Source organism: Cydia fagiglandana, chromosome 1 (assembly GCF_963556715.1).
Source record: "Cydia fagiglandana chromosome 1, ilCydFagi1.1, whole genome shotgun sequence".
Taxonomy (NCBI): domain Eukaryota; kingdom Metazoa; phylum Arthropoda; class Insecta; order Lepidoptera; family Tortricidae; genus Cydia; species Cydia fagiglandana.
This window is the reverse complement of record NC_085932.1, coordinates 20,716,537-20,737,815: the sequence shown is the minus strand read 5'-3', so window position 1 is coordinate 20,737,815 and position 21,279 is coordinate 20,716,537. Positions and strand designations below refer to the sequence as shown.

Below are 21,279 nucleotides of genomic sequence, written 5' to 3'. Positions count from 1 at the left end.
TCAACGGTTTCGTATCTGGAGGAGCTCAAACTTGGTATGTTTTGAAAGTTATTTTTATTTTAATTGAATGCAAGTGAAGGAAATATAATAATGTGATATATTTTTAGAACCGGCTCAAAATGCCCTTTCATTTAATACCACACACGATAGGTTTCTGAACATTTTTTTTTATTTTTCCATACAAAAAAAAGATGACGTCATAACTCCTTTCCGTTTGTTGTTTTTTTTTGGTGCTACGGGTCAAATTGATTCAAATGGCCTAAAGATTAATCGTGCCGATTTTCATACCTTTAACACCATTTGCAGCTGATTCCCGAATTTCAGGCTGTACCGCTATTACTATTATCATTTCGTGGACGAGTCAACCTTCACCTGAAAATCGTGTCTCTTATCTAATATAAATCAACATTTGAGTGTCACGTTAATATGACAAAGAATCAGATAAGTTTAAATATAAGAATGTGCCATAACCACAATGCGTTTTCTCGGTCTATTAATTTGACTAGTATAGACTAATATAAATTAGTACGAACACCATATCAAATATCACACATGATATGACAAAATACACGAGTGAGATAGCAATCGAAAGGGTTGTGAGGCAACCCAGGCTCCGGGCGTTTTGCCACCGTCTTGCGTCATGGCAAAACGGACAACGCATACGAACGATTGTTTAAAATCTTTTCTTGAATATTTCATTATGGCTGCAACGTTGCGCAACTCTGGCAGATGACGAATTAATTGAGATCAATGGCTATCAGTAACCGTCATTAAACGGATCAATTGCCCAAACGATTTGCATGAATGATGGCTATTACGAGATTCTTACCTATACAATATACATGTTGTTTCAATCAAATGCAAATTTAGTAATGCGAATAAATTCAATTAAAGATGCAAATTTCGTGATGTTTGCATATCAAAAATGGGATTGGCAAGATTAAAGTTGATTAAATTGCCCTTTGGCTTTCTTCACCTATGAGAAACAAGCAAAAAGGCTAATGATTTGACTTTACAAAACGAGATAATCAAAAACTGAAAGCAATAAGATGCAAGTAGCACAGTTATTTTGTTTGCTTTTATCATTACGGTAGCCGCGTTGTAACGGGCTGGTCAGCTTTTTGTCAGACTGAATTCGTACATTACAATGCATTATGATTACACGCTGTCAGCCGTTTTAAATTACACCAGCCGTCTTTGCTTTTCAAAAACTTTGACTATTCAACAATAGGCCTACTTCCGTTGAGTTAAAAGCTATCAATTTGGACAAAAAAATACGCAAGTACTCCAATTGTGTTTGTAAAGTATCTGGGATATAAAAGATTAATCTTACCGAATCTGATATGGTTGATTTAGGTAATTGGATGCTACTGTAAGAGTATTGGTAATGTCAACGACTGGAGATATGCATCGAAATGTCGGTCAAGCAACCTAAGAAATACTCGTAATTGTACCGGTTGTGTACTTTTCATTAATTTAGCAGTTACGACGCCAATTGTGTCAGATTTTTTTATAGTCTCAAATAACAATAGTATGTATACGAAATCTATAAGTAGTAACCTACATTAAAATCTTGCTTTGCAATAGGTACATATATAACTCGGAGCTCGTATGTTACTTACTTATGGCCAACCCTAATCGAAGTTCTCTTCATAAACATGGTATTTATAGACAAGCGAGCATATTATTCAATATTTATGGACATCCTCATAAAATGGTACCAGTAACGGCAGGCACTTACGCCTTAACAGGTAGTGTTCGTAAAGAAAATGTTAAACCATCGCCAAACACTTAAGCAACTTTTGGTGTGAATGTCGCTATAGAAGACTGCATTGAGAGGTAGTTTATTGAGAGGTGGTTGTTTTACGATTAATCCCATACGCTACTTTTACAACATGCTTAGAACGAATATCTTGTGGTATCGAGAACAAAATTTATACTAAAGGGTCGTATAATCGTGAATACTCATAAACAGTACTTTACTATTTTACTAAGACAGCGGACACTGTTTAAATAGTATTAGTTTAGTTATGATGAGGCGCAGACAGCCAATTTATTTGTGACAGGACATTATGTGGAACGAGTTTTACTTATTAGGAAGAATGTTATAAATTAACCTCTTGGGGTTAAATGTCCTAATACTAGTACAAATTACCTCCAATGAAATTTAAATCTTAATGAAATGGAATAGAGTTTCTTTTATTTCGTTTCGTTCGATTTTAGAACAAAACAAATTCAACTCTATTTTCTAATACCGTTGATTCAAATTCGATTGCCAATTTTACTTGTATGGTGGGCCCTCTAGAGGTTGGTTCCCTATGCATGGTTAAAAGAGGAGTTCAACCGTTTCAAGATCAGTTTAGAATGACTCATACTACACCGGGCCGGGGCCGGGCTGGGGCTTCCGGCGCTTCGTTTTCTATGGAAAGCACCATATGGTCACCGATCAGCCGCGTCATAGAAAATGACATGCCGGACGCCTCGGCCCGGGCGCGGCCGGGTCTAGCGTGAGTCACCCTTAAAAACCACGAAATCGTACTCAAATTCGTTGCAGAACTCACGTAAACTCACTCAGAATATAAACCTACTTATAATCAATTACCTACTGATTTATGAAATATGATAACATCTGTGTCTGGCTTTATATCTGCCCATTTTCCTAAAAAAATATAGAATAAACAATAAAAGTTTGTATTTAAGCGTACCAGACAAATTATCACAGAATATCTCACAGTTCACACTTAATGTATTTGTTTACAATACTGTAAATATCAATTAAAGTGGATTCCGGCTAGTATCAATGAAGGTTATCTACGGTTCAGTATAAACTGAAATAATGTTATATATTATTTTAATTGCACCAATAAGTAATAAAACTGTTTACCACCAATACCTAATTACTTTATGACACTGAAGGTCAAGTTTTCATTTCTCTGTTGCAAATGTAAGTTCTTATACCTATTATGTTCACACTAGTAATAGTAAAGAAAGCTAACAGTCAGTGTTGCGTCACTTGCGTCATCTAAATAGCCAATTCCCAAGGAATTATAAGAAACACGAAATTCTCTCTCTCTCTCTCTTTCTTCCGCGCTATATATCCCACATGGTGATGAAAAAAAAAATCAGCTTTCAGTGTCTTTCGCTTCCAGTTCGCCCTATCCCTCGACGTCGTTTTCGGATACTTTGCACTCAATCATATCATTTAGCACTGCGTCCTTCTATCTTGTTTTCGGTTTACCTCTGCCTCTTTTCCTCATGCACGAAATTCCAAAACCTAAAATATTTACAAATGCAGAAAAAGCAATTAAAATTTAGAAGTACGAACTAGTACATATCTTCATACGTATACTACTAAAAGTAATAAGTGAGAAGATGCATTGCTTGTGATAAACCGAGAGAGAATTAAAATTCTTGCTTGTAGAACCTTTAACCTTTTATAAACATGTTGGAAAGGCCTCCTTGACGTGGAAACATACATATGATAATACATATGTACATATTTATAATTTTATTTTATAAGCAATAGGACACTAAGTTTAATGAGTCCTACTAGGTGACAATCCTACTAGGTAACTAATCAAAACTTTTTTTATAACAGCACCATTTTATATGGAATAGTAACAATTATTGTGCAACAACGGTATCTTGTTCAAAGTAGTTTCAAAACAAAATATCAAGGTTGGGGCATATCGTTAAGATCTGATTGATACACATCGCATCGCGAATTCTTTAACTTTTAGAGGGCATATAACCGGTCTGAGTTGACTTTTGGTCCATCTATACCGGCCGTTTCTCGTGTAGTCTCGTGGTGTTTTTATACAAACCTGACAGCTGTTTTAGTTATTTGAAAAACACCTTTTTCAGATTTTAAAGGTTACAAATTACAATAATGTTTGTAATGCATTCTTGAACCGGTACACTCAAACTACCATTATATCCTTTTTCGATTGCAAAACAGACAAAATTCATCGAAGCGTCAAAAACATCACAAGCCTTGATGATTTATGGTCTCGCTCTGTTAACTTGTACTCTATGGTCAAACAAAGGGCATCGACCTGCAGCAAAAATTAACATTCACTACAGTTGCTCTAGGTATTGCTCCATAGTCATTTATGATAGGGCTCCATAGTCATTTATGATAATATACTTAAATGGTATTATCAGCATTTCATTAAACGTACATTTAATGAAAAGTGGTCATGTCACTGGAAACTTTTCAAGAAAATAAACAAGCAAAGTTGAGTCACGTGGCAAATGTAAAATTTCCTGAAATGGCAGTCATGTAAGATGATTTTTAAATATCATAGGGAAATTCGCCCAGTTTAATAATTTATGGCATCATTAATGTGATCAAATCTAATGGGTGGATTATGATGACCTTATTGGCATGTACTGACAGTTTGGAAGGCTGTAGAATGTTGCGCTCCGCCTCCACCATATTAAGTAATTGCTTTAGACCTGATGGAAAGTCTACAGAAATCTATTCGATAAAATCAAACTATTTTATTTAAAATGCTTAATAACACTTTTACACTATTGTAAGACACATAACAAGACAAGATGAACGCAGCGAACATTAAAAACAATTTGGCAAACGGCTCAAACCAAACACAAGGGAGTTTTACACGTTGGAGTCTATCAGCAGAGCTTAAGGCCAGAGAAAATATCACTAATGTATAGGTAATCACAAATTATAAGGCAACAAAATAAGAGGCAACATAAAGGCCAGAGCAAATATCACCAATGTACATGTATAATCAAAAATTATAATGCAACAAAATCAGATGCAACATACAAAGATTCAAATATGTATTTAAACTTTTTTTTTTAAACTTAATAAGGCCATTTCATAATGTACCTTAACATTACTATAAATTCGCAAGTAAGCCCCATTCATTCCAACAGTTATCTAAGAAAGTATTTAAGATACTCGGAACTGGTGACTGTAAACCAGCATACTAATGCATGGTGATATGATCTCCATAACGATTCAACAACACGTTACTGCTGATAATATTAACTGAATCTCTGCTATTAATCTCTGGGTTATTATCCACTTGAGTCCTTATAAGCTGGTCGTCCACAGCAAAGGTAAAGTGATCATCAAACATTGGAAGTTATTAATGTATGGGTTCTTTGGAAAAGTTACTCACAAAAAATGTTTATCCCAACCAATGATGTTTGACGTCTTTGCTTTGACATAAATATTGTGACCACTAATAATTTTCTGGTCCTTAATAAAGTATAAGAATAGTTATTTTTGAAAGAATTAATTTTAATTTAACTACAGTCTCCATGCCAATTAACGCGATTACAATGAAAAATTTAGCAGCTGTATCGCTCAGGTATCTCTATGGATCCCTGCCTTATTACGGCATACCGGTTATCTCGGACAAATATTGTAAATTAGAGATAAGAGCAATCTACACGTATCGCCTGGAATGTGGTAGCACTGGCAACACCAGGGCCATACGAGTATCTTATTTTAAAATATATTAATCTGCGTACCCTAGGTACTTGTGATTATTACTATCTAAGGCTATACATTGCGTTTTAAATTGACCATAAAGGTCAATAGTTATAGGCGAATGCGGTTGATTTGATGTATGCGATTATTATTAGTAATGATAATGATCTCTTTTAAAATATTAATTTATAGGACCATTTAAGCTACGTCTCATATTACATTTCACAGTGTCAAAACGCCGCCAACACAGACATACTGCATGCTAGCTGTTACGCGTACTATGCCTCAACTTTGGAAACGCTATCCATATTTCCTAAAACTCTAGTACACACCTACATTGCTGTAACCCACACAGACCCGTCCATCCTGTTTTCTACATTATAAATTCATTCACTTAGCGCTTGCCAAGTTTTTGCGGCAACGTTATCGATAACTTACGTAAAGCTAGGGCTATACAGCCGGTGGCAGTACCGGTGGTAATACTGGTAGGCTAGTTTGAGGATGACCTTGATTCTGTATTGTCTGCCAACTTTTTGCAGCAACAGTATCTGCCATTATGGACCTGAAAGTGATGCCATGTCAGATATTACAGCTGAACATAGGCCCTTCGTCCAAGAGAAGTTGCATTAAAGATGTCCATGCTCAGCAGTCTATATAGGCTGATAAAGAAATGCATGGGTGCATCGCATCGCGTCAAATTCGTCAGTTGATTAAGATACCAATCATGAAGCTATGCGAACCATCCCCTGTGTGGCTCGGGCTTAAGTTTTTGCTAACAGCGCATTCCCGGTGCGGTTGTCGAAACAGTTTTACGCAAGATGGCTGACCTGCGACATTTCAAAGCGTGTTCTGTGTCAGCTTCTGGCTGCCGACAAATGTTTCCAGTTGTTTTCAATTATAATTTAAGCACGTTTATGGTACGTTCTTAATTGTATTACAAGCTCTGTGCTCAATTAAATTTTATTGTACGCCTATTTCAAAATATTGTAAGTTGAAATAATTTAGGATGGAGATAATTTAAAATACCTAAAAGTAATTAAAAATATGGAATTTCAAAGAGTATCTTTTAAGTTAGATAGTAGATCGACCTTTGAAGTGAAATATTTGTTTAAAATAAAAATATATGCCAAACGGATCTCTAGTTAGGCTGCTCCAAGAATTAAACTCATGACGATGATGTGGGACTTTTTTATGTATTTTTTTTTGTAAATATACGCACAATCTCAAGTTTCTACTCTAACTTGACTAGGTATTAAAATACGTTAGGTAGGTACTTATTGCTCTCAGAATTTATACAAATACTAATAGCCTTTTTACGATACTAGGAATTCAATTTACTCGGACCTAACTAAAGCCAGGGGTTATCAAGCAACGCCGCGAGCCGGTGAATGTATTGCACTTGTGCAACGCCAATTTGTAGCACGAATAGTTTGATAACAGCTTGCTATAAGCTGTAAGGGAGTGTTACATGGCATTACAGTGTCGATTATAAAATCATATACTCACGACTGTTTGTTAAAGAATTGACGATACTGGATGCCGCACTTATGGGTCGTTTCTGACCTTATGGTTAACATCTGCAGGCACTTGAGACAGTCATCAGGTATCTGTGGGATACGGCCAAGAGTACAGTTGTAAAAAGTAATAATTTGGGACTGTTGAAATCGAGTCGAGAAGGGACAACTTACCATTATACGAGTATGTCGAAAGTGTCAGTATTTTTTTTGGAAAACCAAATTCCAGAAGACATGAGTCTGTTTACCACAAAAATCAGAAGTAGAGGTTATAAATAAAATCGGTACAAAATAATCTGCAGACGATATTCTCTTAGCAAAATGTTGAGTTCAGATAATTATGAACAACTATCTCCTTAATATTTTTCTGCTGACTGAACATCATAGCGTCAAACTAAGGTATGTGGAGCACTGGCCACAAGTGCCATGGGGACTATAGAAACTGTGGCCCCAGACAACACCTAGGGCGACATGACAAGAGTTGGGAAACCCTGATCTACCTGCACATAAGCTAACTTAGGTGTGTGAAATAGGGTGCTAATAAAGTCATTAATGGAAAAACATATGTTATTTACGTTATTAACCTATTTACTTCACATAGGTACACACTAAAAATAATCGGCCCCGCACGTCGGTATGCAATGCGTTGAGAAATGTCGAATAAAATCGAGATTTACGATCGCCATTGTTGGGCACGCGCAAGTATCAGGAAATTGAAGGGTTCAGCGCACGTATGGAATTACATGCTTTCTCTGCCTGTAATTCCATACGTATTGTTACACAACATTACAAGTTTACTATTTGTCATATAATCATAATCACGCCCTTTGACATACAACAATTTGACTGAGCGTTAATCGACCTGATCATACACTGTCAAGACTTATCTAACGACCTCTGCAAGCAATACTATATTGCTTATGCATATTTATTTATTACCAATTGAAGCACTAGTATCCTAGAAGAAAATTCAAGAGTAACTTGACTTCGATACATGAGGCTAGAAGCCGAATTCCTCATTAAACTGTTAGGTATGTTAATAATTGGTACATTTTGTAAAAGGTTGACGGTAACACATTGGTAGATTTTACTAAGTTTCTGATTGGACACTATAACAGTAGAACTAAAGTATTTACAAGCACACAGAGGTGTGCAACCATTGTGAGTGGTCACGGCTCCTGCCTCAACCAGCCGCTGTGACGAGAATTTGATATGCTATTGTCACTGGAGGTCAACTTTTTGTTGTTTTTATGTACATAGTTATGTTTATCCGGTTGCGTATAAAAATATTGAAAATTTCAGGCGTGAAATATCGCTTTTTCCTTCACTAGATTAGATAACTGTGGAGAAATCGTAGTACCACCTTTGGATTGTGGTTCCGCTCGCTTGCTTAATGCAAATTCCATTCACTATGTAACATCATAAAATAATACCTTCCTGCTACTGAATGTAGATTTTTGTAGCTATCTTGAGCTTGGCGCCAAGATATAAATATTATTTACATAATGAAGAAAGCTTTAACGTTTAATAGCTAACAGTCCCTGTTTATTATTTAAATGAATTATGCGTCTTACAGGTAGGTAGGTGGAATATACATTTGTTTCTTACTCCTCGAACGGTAAGCCTGAAACTGCATAAGTAATTATTAAATCCATACAATTAGTAAGAATTCATATTCAATCCAAATTCCAAAGTACCTACGTACTTAATAAACTCACGCTTCTACTTACAGGCTACAAAGTTACAAGCTAATGTGCGGTAAGCAGCGCATTACTAATATTGGACACTTAGATGATCGCTAATAAAACGGGCGCCATTGACCCTAGGGTCAGAAGGTTTATGGTCAATATCGACTTTCGCTTTTATTGGCTTGTGTCATGGAACCTATGGCATTGCTTCGTTCTCAAATAAACGTTTTTCTTGCATATTACCTGGGTGGCCGACGTCGTCCTTGGTCGTAGAAATGGCGGGTAAATTAATTATAATCACATAGGAGTTAGTCTCATTGTAGGTAATGATAAAAATATTAAGCGTATTTTGCTCTGGGCGAGTGAATGAGAATTCAGGAAAACGAATGATCCCAAGAAACCTAGGTTTTATTCTTATTTTTATTTTGTGAACCCCGTTAAGTACTTATGTGGCCTTTTTCGGTCTTGAACAAATAATAAGTGTTCCGTGAACAAAGTTTTGTACGGAACACTAAAAACCTAAAAATGTTGACATTATTTAATTACCATACAAGTAATATACCATCGTCAAGAACGAAAATAAAAATCGTTCACTTATTTCATAAAAATATTCACTTGAATACAGATGTACCTATTTCCATCCGTTCCATCCATTTTCCATCGTATTTTCACGGAAACTTACGAACGTGTCTTGCTATTTCAGTCAGTTTCGGTACAAAAAGTACTGACATTGACTGAAGTAGCATGACAAATACGAAAATTTTCCGAGAAAATACGTTGGAAAACAATTATACACTACATCTGACCTCTTCACTAGGCAAAATGCCTTTCCCGTGGAGAAAGGGGTCATCCATTAATTACGTCACAACGAATTTCTAGGTTTTTGGACCCCTCCCCCCCTCCTTGTCCCACTTGATCACATTTTGCAAATCCCTCCCCACCTGGTGTGACGTCACATTTTAGGCAATTTTGTTTTCAACGAAATCGGCAATACTAACTCGGCATTATTTTTTTAATAAAAAAATATTTTTGGTAACACAAAACCAATTAGGAACGAAAATTGCCTACTTCCAAAACCTCATTAATATTTCAATGTTAAAAAAATATAAATTAATTTTCGGTTACTGATGAACAGTGATGAAGTTAAAATGACGTCACAATGTTTGTGACTCCCCCTCCCCCATGTCACAACATGTCACATTTTCTTGACCCCCTCCCACCCCCTAAGCGTGTGACGTAATTAATGGATGACCCCAAAGATATTAGTTAATAATCTTAAATATTTAGTAATACAATAATGCTAATAACCAGTAACAAGTTTAAATGAAATTATGGAAAACTTATTACAACGCTTGGATAAAAGGCATACTTAGCTAACATTTCTCATTTCCTTCGCAAGGTCAACAGAGTCAAGTTTGCAAACTATGAATATGTAATATATTTTTAACGATCTGAATACGTAATTAAGGAAGTCGAACTCGTTAAAAGTTACGGTATTCGGCGGGTCTAGGTCATTAGAATTCCTACATTCTATTAGAAGCTATTCGGTGAGCTATCAAAAGGTTGTGTTTTTCACTTAATTGGCTACTCCGGATAAACTACGTTATAAAACTATAAAACTGGTCAGTCATTCTGATTTCAATACAATAGTCATAGTCATAGTCATAGTCATTTATTTTATAATATTTTAAATATTACATGTCAAGTTATTAATCAGGATAGGTACAATGTCAATTATTCAATTAAATTATTAAAGTAAATTTAGCTTACGTTATTATCAATAAATTACATTCATAAATTGTTCGGTAGATCGAAGAAATCTTTGATATCGTAAAAAGAGTAGTTTATCAGCCATTTTCTTAATTTTTTTAAAAATATTTGGGTACTACCCGCATTCTTTATCTCTGTTGGGAGCTTGTTGTATACTTTAGGTCCTACGTGTGACATGATTTTGGATGACTTGGTCAGTTTAATAGGGTGAGTGCGGAGTTGGTTTTTCGAGCCTTGTCTAGTGCGAGTGATCTTTTTGCACGGGAATGTATGTAGGTTTTCATTAACGTGTTTTGCTACGTCGTAAATAAACTGAGAAGGCAGTGTAAGAATATTGTTCACTTTGAATAAGTCGTGTGCTGGAGTACGAGGTGGAACAAAAGAGATAATGCGTACAGCTCGCTTTTGTAGAATAAAGGCACGTTGCCATTCAGCTGCCATTGCCCACAATTGTAAACCATAACACATCACCGAGTGAAAAAGTGCGTAGTAACTCGACCGGAGCTCTTTCAGTGGTAGTACGCGAGCTAACCTACTCAATGCGAAGCATGCGCCTGAAAGTTTACCACACAAGTTATCTATGTGTGCATCCCATTTTAGACTCGAGTCCAGTGTGATTCCTAGAAATTTAGAATTTTGGACTTGTGGTAGTGGAGTGTTATTAATAACAATGTTAAGCGGGTCAGGAGGTCGTCCACCGAGGTTAATGTGGAGAATTTGAGTTTTTGATAGGTTTAGTACTAAGCCGTTGATGCGAAACCAGCTGAGCAATCTATCGATGTCGGACCTTAGGAATTCTTCCAGCTGCCGCGCTGTGTTAGCTGTGATGATGTTGCATGCATCATCTGCAAAAATATACATGTCGCCGTCGACGGCTTTAGGAAGGTCATTAACCTGAATAAGGAAACACAAATTTGCGAGTGAGGATCCTTGCGGCACGCCGATGTCGACGCCACCATAATTGGACTTAACCTGGCCATTGCTCAGTACTACAGCTTGTTGGCGATTTGATAAGAAGTCTAACATTAATTTGAGAGCGGGGCCGCGTATACCAGAGTGCTCGATTTTATGAGCCAGTACCTCGTGATTGCAAAGATCGAAGGCACGTGTCATGTCGCACAATAATATGGCAACTTGACTGGCACCCTCTTTGGCCGCCATGATTTTATGTACAATTTCACGTACAACTGTTATGCACGATCTGCGGTTCCGGTACGCGTATTGCTTATCACTCAATATGGAAAAGTTTTCTAAGAACGTAGATATGCGCTTTGATATACCGTTTTCGAAAACCTTGGCAATCGCGGGAATGATGCTGATAGGTCTGTAACTAGTAAGTGTGTCTTTAGGTCCTTTGCCTTTATAAATGGGTACAACTTTGATATTTTTGAGGATAGACGGGTATAATCCAAATTTAAGTAGATAATTGAAGATTGTTACAAGCTGGGATAATATCATGGGTAAGGCCACTCGGAGTAGTTTAGTGGAGATATTATATATATCGCATGTATTTTTACATGCAATATCATGTGAGATGATTTTATGTAGTTCCGTTTCCGTAAACTTTTTTAAGTAAATAGTTACATTGGTAGGGGCGGTCGAACGGCACAACGACTGTTTGGATAAGATTGCATCCGCAGTAGGTGCCTGTGTTGTCGCGCCGGCGGCCAGAAAAAAGTTGTTTACATCATTCGCCAACCGGTTTTGCGAATTATAATGCAGTCCGCTGTTATCCCTTAGGCTAGATAGGCTGCACTGATTAATTGCAGGTTTCCGGCCAGTGTAATTATTGACTATTTGCCACATTGCCTTATGACGGTTATTGTTTTGATGAAGGACTTTACAGTAATAAGCTCTTTCTGCATTTGTTAATGATTCTTCTAATTTTAATGATAAGGAAAGTGTTAACATAACCAGATGTTTATTTGTTGGTAATCGCATGGACAGGTCAACAAGTGAGGTTAGAAATTGTTTTTGCATAATAATCTCGTTAGTAATCCACGGGCAGGGCTTATTATTTTTATGTGGTGTTACTTTCAACGGGAAACAAATGTCACTTGCGTTATTTAAGATGTTAATTATAGATGTCAAATGTGTTATTGGATTATAATTAATTTTAACGTATAAGGAAGGCCAATCGATAGAAGTCATGAAGTGTTTAAAATTATCTAATTTTTGTTGTGAAAATGTCCGTGTATAAGAATGTGATGGTTTACTTAAATGCAGTGCGAAGGATATTTTTTGTGCGTAGTGGTCCGACAGATTACAGTTTAATGGATGTGCCGTGATACCGCCGTGCGAGTTTAAAATACTATTGATATATACGTGATCTAAACAAGTGGTCGATGGACCTACTTGACGAGTTGGGAAAGTGACAATTTGTGTGAAGCTGTATGATCTGACCAAGTCATCCAAAATACGCCTTTGGGAGGATTCCTGTAAGTAGTCAACATTGTAATCTCCAACAAGTAGGATTTTCTTGTTTTCATTCGATAATTTTGAAAGTAAACATTCAAATGCGTTAATAAATAGCTGAAAATTGCTGAGATTGGAATGATAAATACAGATAATTATTGTGTTGCTTTTAGGTAGTTCTATACATGAGGCTTCTAAAATGTGTTCAACGGATAACTTACATATATCGTTACGTTCGGTAAATAAAATATTATTTTTAATGTAAATAGCTGACCCACCGTGTTCCATATTAAGTCTACAATAGGCGGATGCAAGTTGATATGATTGGAATACAATATTGCCGTTTGTAAACATAATACAGTTAAAACAAATAAGTCTTAACCTTGTCATTTTGAGAAAGCGATTTATTTCGTAGATGCCAAATTTGATGTGATAGACGATTAAATTTGTTATTATTTTCAGTAAAAGTACGTAAATATTAGGAAATTAGTTAACAAAGGGATACCTACCTACATACTACAAACGTGATTGATTCGAAATCTATATATATAAATGCAAGTGTCCTGACTGACTGACTGACTGATTCATCAACGCAGAGCCGAAACTACAAAAGCCAGAGAGTTGAAATTTACACACCAGATTGCATTTATAAAGTGTACAAGAGATAAGAATCGATTTTGAGAAATTCAACCCCTAAGGGGGTTAAAAAGGGGATGAAAGTTTGTATGGGGTTAAAGTTTTCTTTTAAGCTAGGAATTTGAAACTTCGTAAAAAGATATATTATTAAAATACAAGAAAACAAATTTCAGCGTTTTTGAAAATTCATCCCCTTAGGTGGTGAAAAAGGGGTTGAAAGTTTGTATGGATATCAAAAAAAATTTCAAGTGGTGGACTTGAATCTTTGTATTTAGGGATATTATTAGAAGGCAGGAAAAGTAAATTCAGCGTTTTGTAAAATTCATCCCCTAACAGGGTTAAAAAGGGGTTGAAAATTTTAATCCATTCCAAATGCTTTGAAACTTCGTAGAAAGGCATAATAGCCGATTACAAAAAAAGTGATTGCAACATTTTTGGAAATTCAACCCCTAAGGGGGTTAAAAAGGGGATGAAAATTCGTGTTCGGGTGAAAATTTTATTTTAAGCTAGGAACTTGAAACTTTGTAAAATAGTATCAAATTCAAATACAAGAAAACTAATTTCAGCGTTTTAGAAAATTCATCCCCCAAGGTGGTGAAAAAGGGGTTGAAAGGTTGTATGGATATCAAAAAATTTTTCGAGCGCGGGACTTGAAGCTTTGTATTTGGGGATATTATTAGAAGACAATAAAAGTAATTTCAGCGTTTTGTAAAATTCATCCCCTAACAGGGTTCAAAAGGGGATGAAAGTTTGTATGGGGTTAAAGTTTTCTTTTGAGATACGAATTTGAAACTTCGTTAAAAGATATATTAATAAAATACAAGAAAACTAATTTCAGCGTTTTTGAAAATTCAATCCCTAAGGTGGTGAAAAAGGGGTTGAAAGTTTGTATGGATATCAAACATTTTTTCGAGTGTGGGACTTGAATCTTTGTATTTAGGGATATTATTAGAAGACAGGAAAAGTAATTTCAGCGTTTTGTAAAATTCATCCCCTAACAGGGTTAAAAAGGGATTGAAAGTTTGAATCCATTACAAATGGTTTTGAAACTTTTTAGAAAGGCATAATAGCCGATTACAAAGAAAAGTGATTGCAACGTTTTTGGAATTTCAACCCCTAAGGGGGTTAAAAAGGGGATGGAAGTTCGTCTGCGGGTGCAAATTTTATTTTAAGCAAGGAACTTGAAACTTTGTAAAAACGTTTTAAATAAAAATACAAGAAAACTAATTTCAGCGTTTTTGAAAATTCATCCCCTAAGGTGGTGAAAAAAGGGTTGAAAGTTTGTATGGATACCAAACATTTTTTCGAGCGCGGGACTTGAATCTTTGCATTTGGGGATACTATTAGAAGACAGTAAAAGTAATTTCAGCGTTTTGTAAAATTCATCCCCTAACAGGGTTAATGGGTTTCTAAGTTTAAATACATTACAAATGCTTTGAAAATTCTTAGAAAGGCATTCTAGCCGATTACAAAAAAAAGTAATTGCAACGTTCTTGGAAATTCAACCCCTAAGGGGGTTAAAAAGGGGATGAAAGTTCGTCTTCAGGTGCAAATTTTATTTGAAGCTAGGAACTTGAAACTTTGTAAAAAGGTATTATATTAAAATACAAGAAAACTAATTTCAGCGTTTTTGAAAATTCATCCCTATGGTGGTGAAAACGGGGTTGAAAGTTTGTATGGATATCATGCATTTTTTCGAGCGCGGGATTTGAATCTTTGTATTTGGGGATATTATTAGATATTAGATATTATTAGATTATTAGAAGACAATAAAAGTGATTTCAGCGATTTGTAAAATTCATCCCCTAACAGGGTTAAAATGGGGTTCAAAGTTTGAATCCATTACAAATGCTTTGAAACTTCTTAGAAAAACATAATAGCCGATTACAAAAAAAAGTAATTGCAACGTTTTTGGAAATTCAATCCCTAAGGGGGCTAAAAAGGGGATGAAAATTCGTCTTGGGGTGTAAATTTAATTTTAAGCTAGGAACTTTAAACTTTTTGGAAAAAAGGTAATAAATTAAAAAACATGAAAACTAATTCAAGCATTTTTGAAAATCATCCCCCAAGGTGGTGAGAAAGGGGTTGAAAGTTTGTATCAGGTATTTTGTGAGTGCGGAATGCGGAACTTGAATCTTTGTATAAAGGCATAGACCTATTATGAGAATACAAGAAAAGTAATTTCAGCAACCAACATCAAAATCCACTTGACTTAAAACTTCATACAACTTGCTAAAAAAGAAAAGTAGGTACTTAATTTCAACATTGCTTGGATATGAAAATTATAGGTAGGTACTAAAGATGTAAAATGTTGAAGATAAGATTCCACGCGGACGAAGTCGCGGGCAACAGCTAGTAATATATGCATAGAACTCGATAGCCAAATTAAATATGCGAGGCTTATGTCTGAAGATCTCTAACCTAATGCTCAGTTTCACGGGGTTTCCACATAAGACTTTGCAGTTGTAGTAATATTGAGTATAGAATCAATACATACTTTTGGAAAGTACCTATATGTACTTACTAGTAGGTAAAAATAAATATATGAGACGATTAGTATCTTACCGAGGCAATGAGTGATGATGAAGTCCACAGCTTATCACGCATTCTACCGAGTTCAACATGATTTCCAACGAAAACAATACAATGCACCGTAGGCACAGCCCCGTGTTTTGTATCTAATCATCTGATCAATATGTCAACTGTTCATAGCTCATGGCGAGATAAGTAAAAATATAAATTAGAGACTCAATAATAACATCTATCGTACTGGAAATAAGGTCCATTAAAAGTTGTCGAAAACAGTAGTCGACGAAGCGAAGTTTTCCACCTGATTACTCATGACGTTTCATACCTACAATACCAATGTAGTAAACTCGAGTGACGTACCTGGAAAAAAAGAAGATTTATTAGAAGTACAGCCAATGAACACGACAAGAAAAGCTTTTGCCAAAACTGTTCCCTTAAATTAAAGGGTAAGTAAGTATATTCGTTCTTTGAGAAACTCTTAGGTACAATACAATAATACACATAATAGCCAAAAGAGACATCTGCGATCACATCGTCCCATTTCTCGCACTTGACTGATACTCGACAGGGCAAAATTGGTCGGTTTCAGTTGGGCTCATAATATTAGGTGAGCTTTTTTCACTCCAACATCCCAAGCCGAAAAATTCACCGTATATTCGTTCTACGAGAGCTACAACATAAACCTAAAATTATTATGCATCAAGTCACACCACTGTCTGTCTAAGTGGTAACATCCGATGATCCGACAGACGACGTAATTAATAAACATGTGAATTGAACAGACGTTGGCAAAACCGAAACAATTGACAGATTAGTATTGTTATAGTTATGATTTAACAAATAAACACACTACTCCATAAATATACATAAACTTTTTGAATGCCGACAACTATGTATAATAGAAACAACTCCAACAACCTTATTTTAATAATAAAAGTAACGATGTTGTATACTTGATGTTTACAAAACTCTTACAAATCATAGAGCACAGATGAGTGCAATGCCTCAGAATCCCACAATAAAAACTACTAAGACATTACCACACTTAATGGAGAAGCCGAGTTAACGACTACCTTTTAATGAATATTAGGGGTATTACACAACGCCAACGTTTATTTCTTGTAACACGTTTTAATACTAGTGTAACGGCCTCTTTATTTTAAGAGGCCAATGGCGGTGCTCGCATCTTTGTTTTGGTAAAGTTGCCTAAAGCGTTTTGCAATTAGTGTGTACAAGTTGTGTTGTGGTAACGTAAATAAAGCAATCAAGCAAGGCACAATGGATCTTTATATTAAGTAAACCTGTTTCTAAAATGCAATAATTAGAAGACGCAATAAGTTAGGGTTAAGTATGATAGATTAATGTCTACTTAGTTTGACTACAGTAGTATTTTACGCGTGTTATTTACTGATGAGATGAAATTAAAAAGCCTGTATGCGATTCAAACATAAATCGCTACTAAAAACGAGCATTTGATTGATTTGAAAACACGATGAGACCAGGATGGGAAGAAAAATGTATGCATGCATGTAATAATGAGAAAATATATGCAAAAGTCTTTGTATAGTAATGAACCTGGAAACCCCCTTTAATAAATTGGCTATTAGGTAATAAATATAGCCTAGGTTGTAATGTAATTAGTACCCATAGTAGGGACTAGATAATATTGCACCAAAATGTTGAAGTGTATTTGTTTATTTTAATGTACTATACTAATAATAGCCGTTAATTACGCTTAAAACAAATCCTAGGAAATCACGAAACAAACATTTTACCCAAGCTCAAATATTCCTGCCGAATGTAACTACAAATTTTAATTATTAAAGACATTTTATTCCTAATTTGCATATTAATCATGACAGCATCATATTGAACGCTTCGCTCTCAATCTAATAACATACATCGCGTTATCACCTCGTGACATTATCACGTTGCTTTCTATGTCAACACACATCAGACCAAACGATCTTATAAGAGTTTAGCAGGCCAACGTCTATAAGCCCTTTTTATGTGACGCGTTATATAGAGCTATTATCTAGAACTTTCTGATCTGTTGTGCAATGAATTGGATAATGTTAGACGTGGGAATATCGTTGAAATGATGAAACTTGGTTAAATGCAAAGGTAAGTAATTTATTTAGAGCCCACAATTAATGGATTTAATTGGAGTAATAGAAAGTCTATGATATTCTATATTGGTTCGATTTACAAGCGACAGCGATCAACAGATGCATCTGAATTGTACTAAGAGTCTGGAATGTGGATACAAAATGTCACGTTTGTCCCGATGTTGTTATGAGATGCACTATGGTATGATTGCACTATATTGTATGGTATGGTAAATGATTGTAATGGCATTTCAAACTGTTGTGAATTTTGAAGACCTTTTTTTTCTATTAAAGATTATTTATTTTCACACAACATAAAAAGATACTCGGTAAAGCGTTAAGTAGGTACTTTACTATTGAAATTGTGGCGGAAAAATTACTTATTATGTACAAAGAGCCTTAAATCTATACAACAATACCTCATACGTAACACTATACTATTTTTTTCTTTTTGAAATATAATAATTCTAGGAATGCCTTAGGTAAGTATAAGAGAAACGAAAATGGAGCTAAGAAATGTTGTTTAAGAATGTTCATATTTAATATACGATGCCTGTAGTCGTACAACGAGCTAAGACGTTCGATGTAATCTTTGCTCTCACTTTATTACACGTACGACTTTGTCAACCAATTGCGAACATGCATTGACACTAATTTATTCCATTGAATAAAAATGGCATATTATTTTAGGAAGAGGTAAGTCGGTAGAGTCACAGAATAAATAATAGTACTAGGTACAGAAGACTCACTCTCTAACACAACGCGTCTGTCACGATCAGCACAGATATGGCCGCTAGGTGGCGATAGCGCCACGCGCGGCTTATGGCAAACCCCAAAATTGGGGCCGAACGGATGGACTTTTAGCTACCTGTAGCATAGCGACGAAATCGCGGAGTGAGCCACGCCTGGTAGAGCCTGTGCGGATAGAGTCGTAGAATGTATGGGGCTCAATACATTCCACAACTCTTCTGTTTCCGATCAGACTCTACCTACTTACAATTATTTATAGTAAAGAAATGATAAGATTTTTCCCACAAATAAATTTTACTTTTAAACGCTTTTATACTTAGATATATAGCTACTAAACAACACTTTAACCTAACTGATCATCGTTCGCCTTTTTCTTTACAAGAAGGTTTACGAATCACATGATGTGAAAGATGGTACCGTTATCGTTTCGACACAAATAAAAAATACAAGTAAATGTAGCATACTTTAAGCGCCAATGTATGACAAAATAACAAGATACATTCCTTAATAAGACTACTGACCGACTTCCAAAACATTCAAGTGCACGAGCACAGTTGGCAGCAAGACATCGCAATAACATCGCGGTTTTATAGTGCACGTATAAAGGCTCCTCTTCACGTTGGGCCAACGCCAACGCCAACGAGGGACGCATTTATGCGTTAGAGGGAGCAAGTGATATTGCTATCTCATTCTACCGCATGGCTGCGTCCCTCGTTGGCGTTGGCCCAACGTGAAGAGGAGCCTTAAAGGTAAGTGCCGTACCGCATTTAGCAGAGGAAACAAACTCAAGGGCAATGCACCGGCACAGCTTTAGAAACAGCGAGCCCAGTTCGACGTGATCATTCGTACATTCCTATTATAGGAATATTCCATCAGGAGCCCATCACTGTAAGTACATGGCCTTGCAGGCCTATTCGGATTTCGAGATAATCACAAGATCTTGAGACGATATAGAGATCAACTAGATCTACATTAGATATCGACTAGATGTGACTTGGATATCTAAGTCATAACTTGTCGAAATCGTTTAAGAGGACCTCCAGAATCGCGGAAACGTCAAATTTGACATATATATCTTACAAATATCTTTAAATTATCCATATCATAACTTGTTGAAGTCTAGTAGAAATCTAATTCATTTTCCGAATCGAGCCGTTGGTCGGTTTATTTGTTTGTACATCATTGTATATAGTATAAAAACCAACATAAAATGGCCAAACAGAGGTTTACAGTCCTGTAAATACTCCTGAATATTACAAGGCAAAAATTAAACAGGAAATCTAATTGAAACTTTTATTGTGTCACTGTCATAAGACTCATAAGAATCGAAACTCAAAAATTAAACAAGTACCTACATAAGTGCAGTTAAAATTGTAAGCTATAGCTACTAGCACATGTTGCATCGTCAGGACAAAATCCGATATTTTAGTCACAGTAAAATCGATTTAATAGCTAAGCCTGCTCTATATTTAGCAGCACATTTATCGCTATAGCGTGGAGCAACCCACATTACTGCACTTAAATTGTCGCGATTGCAGAGTGAGGCATCTGAGCTTGCCTGCGGTCTCGGCTGAAGTGTGGCTAAATTTAATTAACTGAAATAGCTGCTTAATAACACTTCACCACAACAGTTACACGAGTCAGATGCCTCATGCTGTACGGTGATGTTGACCTCGAGAGGCTTAAATTCCTATGGTCTGGGCTTCAACTTGAATGCCATAGAGATTCATCAGTTAGGAATGTTTCAAACCCCGAACAAGCAAGACTAGCCTTCGATATACCCATGTGACGTAATAGGAAAACGGATTTGATTTGGAACTTTATAAAAAAAGCCGACCAAATAAAAACAAACAGAATTTCTTCTCTGGTGATATATATGGCATGATTTAATTCTAATAGCTCTAAAACCGAAAACCTTAAGTTAAATTGTAATCCTGTTTGGTATATTTACCTCCCATCCGCAGCCAATTACTTACAATGATTCTATTAGACATAAATAATATTGATTATACCAACTCGTAACTGACTTCAGTCAAGTTTCTTATTTGTCACAGCATAATTTTGGATTTCTTTTACTCTTACATGGATTACCAATGCAATGATTTGATGCAGGTACTTGAGCATATCATATTCACTAACTCCAGGGATTCACAAGGTAGGTATAAATATGTAAGCTTGTAGAACAAATGTTTATAGGAAGAAAAGGTGTGTAAACACACTTAATTAAAAATGTATGCTTAGACAGTAGGTATCCGTTAAATTTATTAAAACGCCGATTATAAAAACGGTGGAGTGTGAAATTTTAAGTTAAGAACTTACTTCTACCAATAATTATAGTAATTTATTTTATGAGGTGGAGGGAGGAGGATTGGTGGTTCGGTACTGTGGACACACTTTTCTAC

General features: G+C 35.8%; 1 protein-coding gene across 3 annotated transcripts in view; it reads right to left on the bottom strand.

Annotated features, from left to right (window-relative positions):
* The window catches only part of LOC134666949 (LIM domain only protein 7), a 207,024-nt gene that overhangs the window by 128,249 nt on the left and 57,496 nt on the right, over positions 1–21,279 (bottom strand). The gene's annotated exons all lie outside the window — the stretch shown is intronic.